The following is a 10,059-nucleotide window of genomic DNA, read 5'->3' on the forward strand; positions in this document are numbered from 1 at the left end:
CTAATGATATACAGTTTATGATTCATAAATGAACATTTAGAAATTGGAAAACAAAATATATTTATTACAAACCACACTGTAATTACTGGAAAAACAAATGACAAACAAACATTGGTTTTGTGAGTTAATGGAAAGACTGTTTTGGCTGAATTTACTCAAATATACATTAAATTACAAGTTCATGTTTATAGGAGAGTCTAAAAAACACATCTTCACATAGACGGGGTACTAGAGAGGTTATGGAGGCAAGAAGCACATAGACGGGGTACTAGAGAGGTTATGGAGGCAAGAAGCACAATGGACATTGCAGTTACATGCAGGGACGAACTGGGACCAGAAATCAGCCCGGGCATTTCTAACACACCGGCCCATGTTTTTCCTTAAGGCCACCTTTACTAGCCAAATAATGATTCATTTGCAAATTTAGACAGGTCCACTGGGATAAAGATGGACCAGCCCATCTGGCATTTTCCAGACTTGCCATATGGCCAGTCCGTCCTTGATCACATGGTAGAATCAACACCCACTGGTCTTCCCGTTAAATCTGTTTCTCTGAGGAGCCCTGTATGGGAAACACAGAGATACAGGATAATGACAGTATGGTGTCTGTATGGGAAACACAGAGATACAGGATAATGACAGTATGGTGTCTGTATGGGAAACACAGAGATACAGGATAATCACAGTATGGTGTCTGTATGGGAAACACAGAGATACAGGATAATGACAGTATGGTGTCTGTATGGGAAACACAGAGATACAGGATAGTGACAGTATGGTGTCTGTATGGGAAACACAGACAAAGAGCTATGATATGATATTTGTCACTGACTATTACCAACGTGTTATCGTGAGAATGACTGTTGAGAGATCTCCACTTAAAAACTAAAGAGAGTCATTCCAAAGGGTAGGTTTAACTTTCCCACTCATATGTGATCAATGATACTATTTAGGCCTGTGTAACATTCGCAAAGTCGTCAACAGCTATTGTTTCAATTCAACAAAGAAATTACATTACAACAGGCCTGGGCTTCAAGCTCGGGTGGATTTCAAATGTAATGATATTTAGTGATATTGTGCCACCATCTGTGCCACTGCGTTAGTCTGGCTTTAATTCCAGTTTGTCTACAAATGAATAATTGATACGTTGGATTCACGTCTCCATCTCAACCAAACATCTAAGTTAAAGAACATAACTAAACAAAATGTAGTGCTTTAAAGTTTTAATTGATTTAGTATTATTATTTAGCTTAGATGTTTGGTTGAGATGGAGACGTGAATCCAACGTATCAATTATTCATTTGTAGACAAACTGGAATTAAAGCCAGATTAAGCCAGTGGCACAGATGGTGCTATCAGAGCAGAAGATACGTCTCCTTTAAAATGTTGATATTTGATTGCGTTGTCAACCAAACACATTTCAATATTACTTTTGTAATACAGGCTCTTACAAATAATCTTTCAATCTCGAACGGCATTGATCACTTGTACCATGTACTTTCATGTAATCTCAACTGCAATCCAGGTCATTTGGTTCTGCTGTTAGATGAAGCACAGTGATAACACATTAATCTGTTCTATAAATTATTAAATATCTGACATTGTATTCCCATTTGGAACTTTGTTGTGCTTTTAAAAATGGTTGAAAGAGCAGTGATAGACATTTGGGCTAAAACCAAAAATCAGACATTGTTTTTTCCATTGGAACTTGGTCGTGCTTTTATTTGGATTGAAGGCATGGGGATAACACATTGGAAATTCAACTAACTTTTGGCTGTCTTTTTGAGCGGGTGAATATAAATGTGCAATCTCATTGATCAACGTCTCAACCAAATATTTCCCGGTCATCCACGTTGAAATGACGTGGTGTGCCCAGTGGGATCTGTTTGTGCAGTCACTGTCACCCTGACCATAGGAGTTGGCAAGACGGTACAAACTGATCTGGGACTCATCTAAGCACAAGGCATAGATTGAAGAAGAGAGAGAGAGGGGTGTGCGGATGTCCCTTTTATCATAGTTGCAGTGAACTCACCTTAAACTTCCAAATCAGAACCATGACGACCAGTCCATAGAAGGTACTCTTAGCGATGAAGACGCTGTAGGCCAGTTTGGCAGTCAGAGTGCTCTTCACATAGTACTCTGCAAGGAAAAGGATACATTCAAATGACCTTGATTAAGAAGGTATCAGGTGATATTGTTAGCAGGTCATCCATTAAGAAACGTGCAGTACAACCAATGATCTAGGCCAGTGTTTCTTAGTCCTGGTCCTGGGGACCCAAAGGGAAGCAGGGTTTCTTAGTCCTGGTCCTGGGGACCCAAAGGGAAGCAGATTGTTGTTTTTGCCCTAGCACTAACACAACGGATTCCACTAATCAGGCTTGATGATGAGGTAATTAGCGGAATCAGGTGGGTAATTCCCCAGGACCAGGAACACACTGATGTACACACTAGGTCTAACCCTAACCCAGGACCAGGAACACACTGATGTACACACTAGGTCTAACCCTAACCCAGGACCAGGAACACACTGAGGTAATTAGCGGAACTGTAGGTCTAACCCTAACCCAGGACCAGGAACACACTGATGTACACACTAGGTCTAACCCTAACCCAGGACCAGGAACACACTGATGTACACACTAGGTCTAACCCTAACCCAGGACCAGGAACACACTGATGGACACACTAGGTCTAACCCTAACCCAGGACCAGGAACACACTGATGTACACACTAGGTCTAACCCTAACCCAGGACCAGGAACACACTGATGTACACACTAGGTCTAACCCTAACCCAGGACCAGGAACACACTGATGTACACACTAGGTCTAACCCTAACCCAGGACCAGGAACACACTGATGTACACACTAGGTCTAACCCTAACCCAGGACCAGGAACACAGTACAGTATGTCATGTATTTAGGCATGAAGGATAAAATAATAATAATAATAATAATAATAATATGCCATTTAGCAGATGCTTTTATCCAAAGCGACTTACAGTCATGCGTGCATACATTCTTTGTGTATGGGTGGTCCCGGGGATCGAACCCACTACCCTAGCGTTAAACAAGCACCATGCTCTACCAGCTGAGCTACAGAGGACCAGAGCATAAGAACTTTAGTATAAAATGGGCACATTTACCTCTAGTCATCCCTTCACCACTTTGACCTGAAAGAAACAAAGAAGGAGAGTTTCAGATGAGATGATACACCGCAGTACCACTTAGACATGGGGGAAACGCATTAGAGCCTAAAAACGAGTGTACTAGTTCAGTCAGATCTCTTTCTTCTCATAAACAAAGACAGTGTTCATGTTTTATTACCTTGGAGATCTCCACTAATGGTGTCTTTCCCAGGTTTATAGCCCTTCTCATTGTAAAAGATGACATTGCAGGTGAATCTGTTGGCAGGGTTGTGCCATTCGTTGGCTGGGACTCTCAATCTGCTGGTGATACTGTATAATTTATTGTCATTCTGCAAGGCCTTGTTGTCGGTCCCGGCGCCTTCAGTTCTGTTGTGATCGTTGACTTGCCAGAAGACAGTGACATGGTCGGGGTAGAAGTTGGTGGCCACACACACCAGAGTCTTCTTCTTCTTCTTGTTTCTAGCCTCACACTCCTCAGTGGAGGGTGGAAGGACTTTCACTGTGCCATTCACTGTGCCATTGATAGCTGGGTCTGCAGGGAGGAAACAGTTGAATATTTTAACACTCAATCAATGGCTCTGTTTGTTGTCAGAATCATACTTGAACCTGTGTGCTTTAAAATACAGTTAATCAGAAAATTCATCAATGAGACAGTTAATCAGAAAATGTATGATGAGAGAGTTAATCAGAAAATGTTTGATGAGACAGTTAATCACTAAATGTATGATGAGACAGTTAATCACTAAATGTATGATGAGACAGTTAATCACTAAATGTATGATGAGACAGTTAAACACATAGAAACAGAATGTGAAGGACAGCAGCTTGGAAGGAACCACTTTGTTACTGAACTGTACCACCCCTATATAATGGGTACTGTACTTGACAATGTATTATTATTACAGCATTATTATTACAGCATTATTACAGTATTATTACAGTATTATTATTATTATTACAGCATTATTGTTACAGTATTATTATTACAGTATTATTATTACAGCATTATTAATACAGCATTATTATTACAGCATTATTAATACAGCATTATTACAGTATTATTACAGCATTGTTACAGCATTATTATTACAGTGTTATTACATTTGTACATTTTAGTCATTTAGCAGACGCTCTTATCCAGAGCGACTTACAGTTAGTGAGTGCATACATTTTTCATACTGATGCGCGACAAATGCCAATATCGTTCAAATGACTTCAATGAGACTTGTGCCACAAATGCCAAAACGCTACCATGTGCCAACAGTGCAAGGGAAACCAAACCAAAGCATGTTGTTGTCATACCTTGTCCATAGACTGGCCTACAGGCCAAGGAAACCAATGTCATTGTAATTTGGGTGAACTAACTGGCCAAGAAATACACCCTAACCCATGCTAATGTAAAGCTTATGGGAGGGTCAGAATTCCAGTCGGGATCAGAACAAATGAATTTACAGCCAGAATTCAGACTCCTAAAAGATGTTGAGCAGATCGTGGTCCTGGGGAAGAATAGCACACACACACACACACACACACACACACACACACACACACACACACACACACACACACACACACACACACACACACACACACACACACACACACAGAGATCCGCTCAACTATACTATTACAGCATTGTTACAGTATTATTATAACAGTATTATTATTATTATTACAGCATTATTGTTGCAGTATTAATACAGCATTATTACAGTTATTATTACAATATTATTCTCACAGTATTATTCTCACAGTATTATTACAGTATTCTCACATAATTATTCTTAGAGTATTATTCTTATAGTATTTTTTACAGTATTCTTACAGTAATATTTTTACTACAGTATTCTTACAGTATTATTCTTAGATTATTATAACAGTATTATAACAGTAGTATTACAGTATTTTTCGTACATTATTATAACAGTATTCTTACAGTATTCTTACAGTATTCTTACAGTATTCTTACGGTATTCTTACAGTATTATAACAGCATTATTACAGTAGTATTCGTACAGTAGTATAACAGTATTCATATAGTGTTCTTACGGTATTTTTACAGTATTATTACATTATTATGACAGTATTCTTACAGTATTCTTACAGTAGTTGTACAATATTATTACAGTATTATTCGTACAGTAGTATAACAGTATTCGTATAGTATTCTTACTGTATTTTTACAGTATTTTTACATTATTATTACAGTATTCTTACAGTATTCTTACAGCATTCGTACAGTATTATAACAGTATTACTACAGTATTACTACAGTATTACTACAGTATTACTACAGTATTCTTACAGTATTCTTACAGTATTATAACAGTATTACAGTATTCTTACCCAGAACTGTTAGCTTAGTTCCCTCTCCAAAGTAGGCAGCATAACCACCAGAGCACACCACATACTCACAGACAGAAAACCAAGAGGATCCCAGCTACCCAGTGCTGTATTTGCAGTAGTTTGGCTTGTAGCAAAGGAAGTAATACTGCATTTCTAATTATGTCTATGTCGACAAAGCATAGGCCCAATTCACGTTATCATTAGCTCTTTGTACAGCTTAAATGTTTTCCCCCTGAATATTTTCATGCTCAACTATGCCTGGAACGCAATACAATACACCCCTTTATTTTAAAAATCATTTCATGATGATGTATTTACAATATTTTTTAGAAAGTTGAAAAGCTGAATCGCTTACCTAGAACAGTGAGTCTGGTACCTGGACCAAACTCTGCCTTATCCGTGTACCACAGAGAGAAACCATACTCGACATTACAGACACTGGATAATACCTGCCGCAGGTCTATCACTTTGCCTGTTCTGACTTATTATGCAGTTCCATTCAAACTGATACAACAGCACAATATAGATTCATACAAACCAACGCCTGAGTAATTGGAACATTATTTTATAACCCCCAAAATAGATTTTCTCTCCCTCTGGTTCACACACAGAAATTTTAAATAAAGACAACGTCTCTTTCAGTAACAGAGAAACCCATGAGGGCATAGATAACAGATGACAGAATCAGTTTTCTCACCCAGAACTGTGAGTTTGGTGCCGTTGCCGAAGTATGCCGGGTAGTTGTTCACACTGATACACAGCTACAGAGAAAACCCCTCCTCACTACTCCAGCAGAGTTGATCCGTAGCCTTTACACCCTAACCTGCTGTCTTCGGTTGTTGGATTTATTCTATGAAATGTTATGACATGATTATGTGGAGATGAAATGATCATTGTTTTGACCTAAATACCCCAAGACGGTGTCTAGTTCCACTGCCAAGGACCCTCTCCTCCTCTAGCTACTTCCAGAGCTGATAACAAGTATTATTCTGACGGTAGACTGCGTCTGGGCACGGAGCCAGACAGTTTGATACCATGATGACGGGGAACATAACTAATGCTTTACAGTGATCCATTCAAGTATACTCTCTTACTTTAAGACTATTTAGATTTGTAGTCAAATGAGATGTTTTCTATATTTCCAAATGTTACTTTTTTGGTCTTGGTTATTCCCTCATGTACATTTGTCAGAGAGAGAGAGAGAGTCCACAGCAGCTTATACTTCATTTTCTTACCTAAAACGGTGAGTTTGGTGCCGTCTCCGAAGTATGCCTCCGAGTATGAGCACAGAGACACAAAGCTGTCTCATAAAGGCTCTACTTTACTGTCTCTGACTTTGGATTGACTCCACCTTTTGCTACTCTGTTAAAGTTATTCAAATACTCTTCACAGTAACTCTCAGAGACGTTCAGCTGGACGGTAAATCTGACATAGTTTATAACCAGATACATTATTGTGACTATTTTACTAATGAAATTCAAGTTCTTTCCACCTCTACCGATCCTTGGGTCACATTCCAATCCATGAATATCATCAACCACACACTGTAACCTACATAGTCTAGCCATACGATGTGAAGGTGCACAAATCACATGTAGTATTTATCACAATCAGGTGCGAACATTGTATTATGTTGGTGTAATTTCTCACCTAGAACAGTTAACCTGGTTCCTCCGCCGAAGTAAGCCTGGCCGCCACCACCAGCACAGTGGATTTACTCAACCTTTATGTGACCACGTAAAGGAGGACATTCAAAGGCACTACACAGTCGTTCTGTCACAGTACATTTCTCTAAAAAGCTTACAACCACATACATTATAACCATGTAGCTTACATGGTTAATAACCAACATAGATCACTGCACTTTTTTAGTGTAATTTCTCACCTAGAACAGTTAACCTGGTTCCTCCGCTGAAGTGAGCCTGGCCGGCACCATTAGCACAGCACAGAACACTGCTCTGATATAGCTATAGTCTAGCAAAACCTTTAGCACAGCACAGAACACTGCTCTGATATAGCTATAGTCTAGCAAAACCTTTAGCACAGCACAGAACACTGCTCTGATATGGCTATAGTCTAGCAAAACCTTTAGCACAGCACATAACACTGCTCTGATATAGCTATAGTCTAGCAAAACCATTAGCACAGCACAGAACACTGCTCTGATATAGCTATAGTCTAGCAAAACCTTTCCTCTTCTACTTTGAATCCCAATCAAACACGGCCTCTGATAACTCTATTGTTCAAGACGTCATACCATTCAACACCATGTTTTAACCAGTTTATAAGACCGACACGGATGACTCAAACATACTGTAATACTATGATATCCCATCTCTTCTCACAAGTATGTTGTCTCACTCACATTGACCGTCCATACGCCAAACATAGTATATGGATTACTTACCGACAACTGTTAATTTGGTGCCTGGTCCAAAATATGCCTCATAGTTGGCACAGTGCACAGGCTTAACATCAAAAAGCATTGAGTGGAGTAAACACTAGTGTGCACCTAATCCAATGTACTGTATCCACAATCAACTAACTCCTCACATCGCCGTACCACTAGACCACAAATAGAGACCCATTAGTTATATCAAGGTCAATATTCTCTTACCCAGAACAGTCAGTTTGGTTCCAGCTCCGAAGAACGCAGGATTATAGTTGTCACAGTGAAGACATACTGAGCAGTAATTATCCCGACCACTAGCTACTGAACTTGTCTATGCGTTTTGGCATCTAAAATACTTTAGCAATACTCGTTTTTTTAGTACTAGTCAATTGTTCAAATGAACCGTTGGAGCCATAAACATAACATCGTCAAGTACAGTAAGTAAATAGAGTAGAAAGTATTTACCTAAAACAGTGAGTTTGGTTCCATTGCCAAAGTAGGCTGGTTGAGTTGAAGTCACAGTGTTTTCACATCAACCATTTAGTTCAGCTGTATCATGGATACTCCATGAAACATCTTCAGGGTTTCCAGATCTATATCAATGTAATTCATCTGAAGTGAACTTACCTAAAACAGTGAGTTTGGTTCCATTCCCAAAGTAGGCCTCACTTCTAGTGTCACATCGTTTGCCTCCTCTTCCAAAAATACCTCAGATCTCTTTGTCGTTCACCCTCAAGGGAATATGAACAGAGATACTCAGAGATACTCTAAAAACAACTACTGAGTTCAGTAATGCATTTGAGGAGATTTTATGGTCAAACAGGAATCAAACAAACTATCTTATCTAACTAAATCTGACTTCATAAGTTTGTTGTCTTGTCCAGGAAAATTCTCCCAATAAAGTATATTTTATAATCCTGAAGATTGGTTGAAATCCTGTTTTATCCTTCAGTATTATCGAGTTGTTCAGAAGCATCTCTCCAGACTCCTCAACAGTCTGTAGTAGTATATGAATGGGCCCCAGCCATCTCCTGTATTGAAGTGAATGGTAGGAGGTTTTTGTACGGCGTCTCTATGTAAATATATCATCGTGGCCCCCTGTCCCCACAGTGTTAAAGCATCACACAAAAACACTCATTCTGTTCTTTCTTTTCCCTCCCCTGTTCTCTCTCTGTATCTCTCTCACCATCTCTGTCTCTCTCAGTATCTGTCTGTAGCAGCAGGTGCGTTGGCATGGGGGGTTACTGGAGTTGGATCCTGTTCCAACCCTATAAATAGAACATCAAATTCATGATATTAATAAGAAACGTTTACATTTGGATATTGACTTTTTTTTATTGATTGATGTAATGAAAAACATCAATAAAAAAGACAACGTAAAAATACAATATCCAAATGTAGTGTTTAGAATTAATATCATGACATTTCACTGTTGTTACCGGAGTTGGATCCTCTTCCAAACTGACAGCTTCTATTTCTGTCAGCAGTACTAAGAAAAGCAGCAGGGAGGAGAGGATGAGGAGAGGAGGAGGAAGAGGAGGAGGGGGAGAGGAGTGAAGGAGGAGGAGGAGAGGAGAAAAGGAGGTGGAGGAGGAGGAGGAGGAGAAGGAAGAGGGGGAGGAGGAGGAGGAGAGGGGAAGGAGGAGGAGAGGAGGGAAGGAGGAGGAGGAGGAGGAGGAGAGGAGGAGGAGGAGGAGGAAGAGGAGGGAAGGAGGAGGAGGAGAGGAGGAGGAAGAGGAGGGAAGGAGGAGGAGAGGAGGGAAGGAGGAGGAGGAGGAGGAGGTGGAGGAGGAGGAGGAGGGAAGGAGGAGGAGGAGGAGAAGGAGGAGGAGAGGAGGGAAGGAGGAGGAGGAGGAGGAGGAGAGGAGGAGGAGGAGGAAGAGGAGGGAAGGAGGAGGAGGAAGAGGAGGGAAGGAGGAGGAGAGGAGGGAAGGAGGAGGAGGAGGAGGAGGATGAGGAAGAGGAGGGAAGGAGGAGGAGGAGGAGGAGGGAAGGAGGAGGAGAGGAGGGAAGGAGGAGGAGGAGGAGGAGGAGGAGGAGGAGCAGGAGGAGGAGGAGGAGGAAGAGGAGGGAAGGAGGAGGAGGAGGAGGAAGAGGAGGGAAGGAGGAGGAGGAGGAGGAGGAGGGAAGGAGGAGGAGGAGGAGGAGGAGGAGGGGGAGGAGGAGGGAAG

General features: G+C 40.7%; 1 gene segment (V, D, J or C); it reads right to left on the reverse strand.

Annotated features, from left to right (window-relative positions):
• Positions 1–41: 41 nt before the first annotated feature.
• On the reverse strand, positions 42–6,947 carry LOC311117478 (T-cell receptor beta-1 chain C region-like). The segment is given in 6 exons: positions 6,880–6,947; positions 6,732–6,796; positions 3,329–3,682; positions 3,148–3,174; positions 2,033–2,139; positions 42–562 (listed from the first exon to the last, which is right to left on the reverse strand).
• Between the last annotated feature and the right edge of the window lie 3,112 nt (positions 6,948–10,059).

Source organism: Coregonus lavaretus, assembly GCF_964263955.1.
Source record: "Coregonus lavaretus genome assembly, contig: HAP1_SCAFFOLD_10087, whole genome shotgun sequence".
Classification (NCBI taxonomy): domain Eukaryota; kingdom Metazoa; phylum Chordata; class Actinopteri; order Salmoniformes; family Salmonidae; genus Coregonus; species Coregonus lavaretus.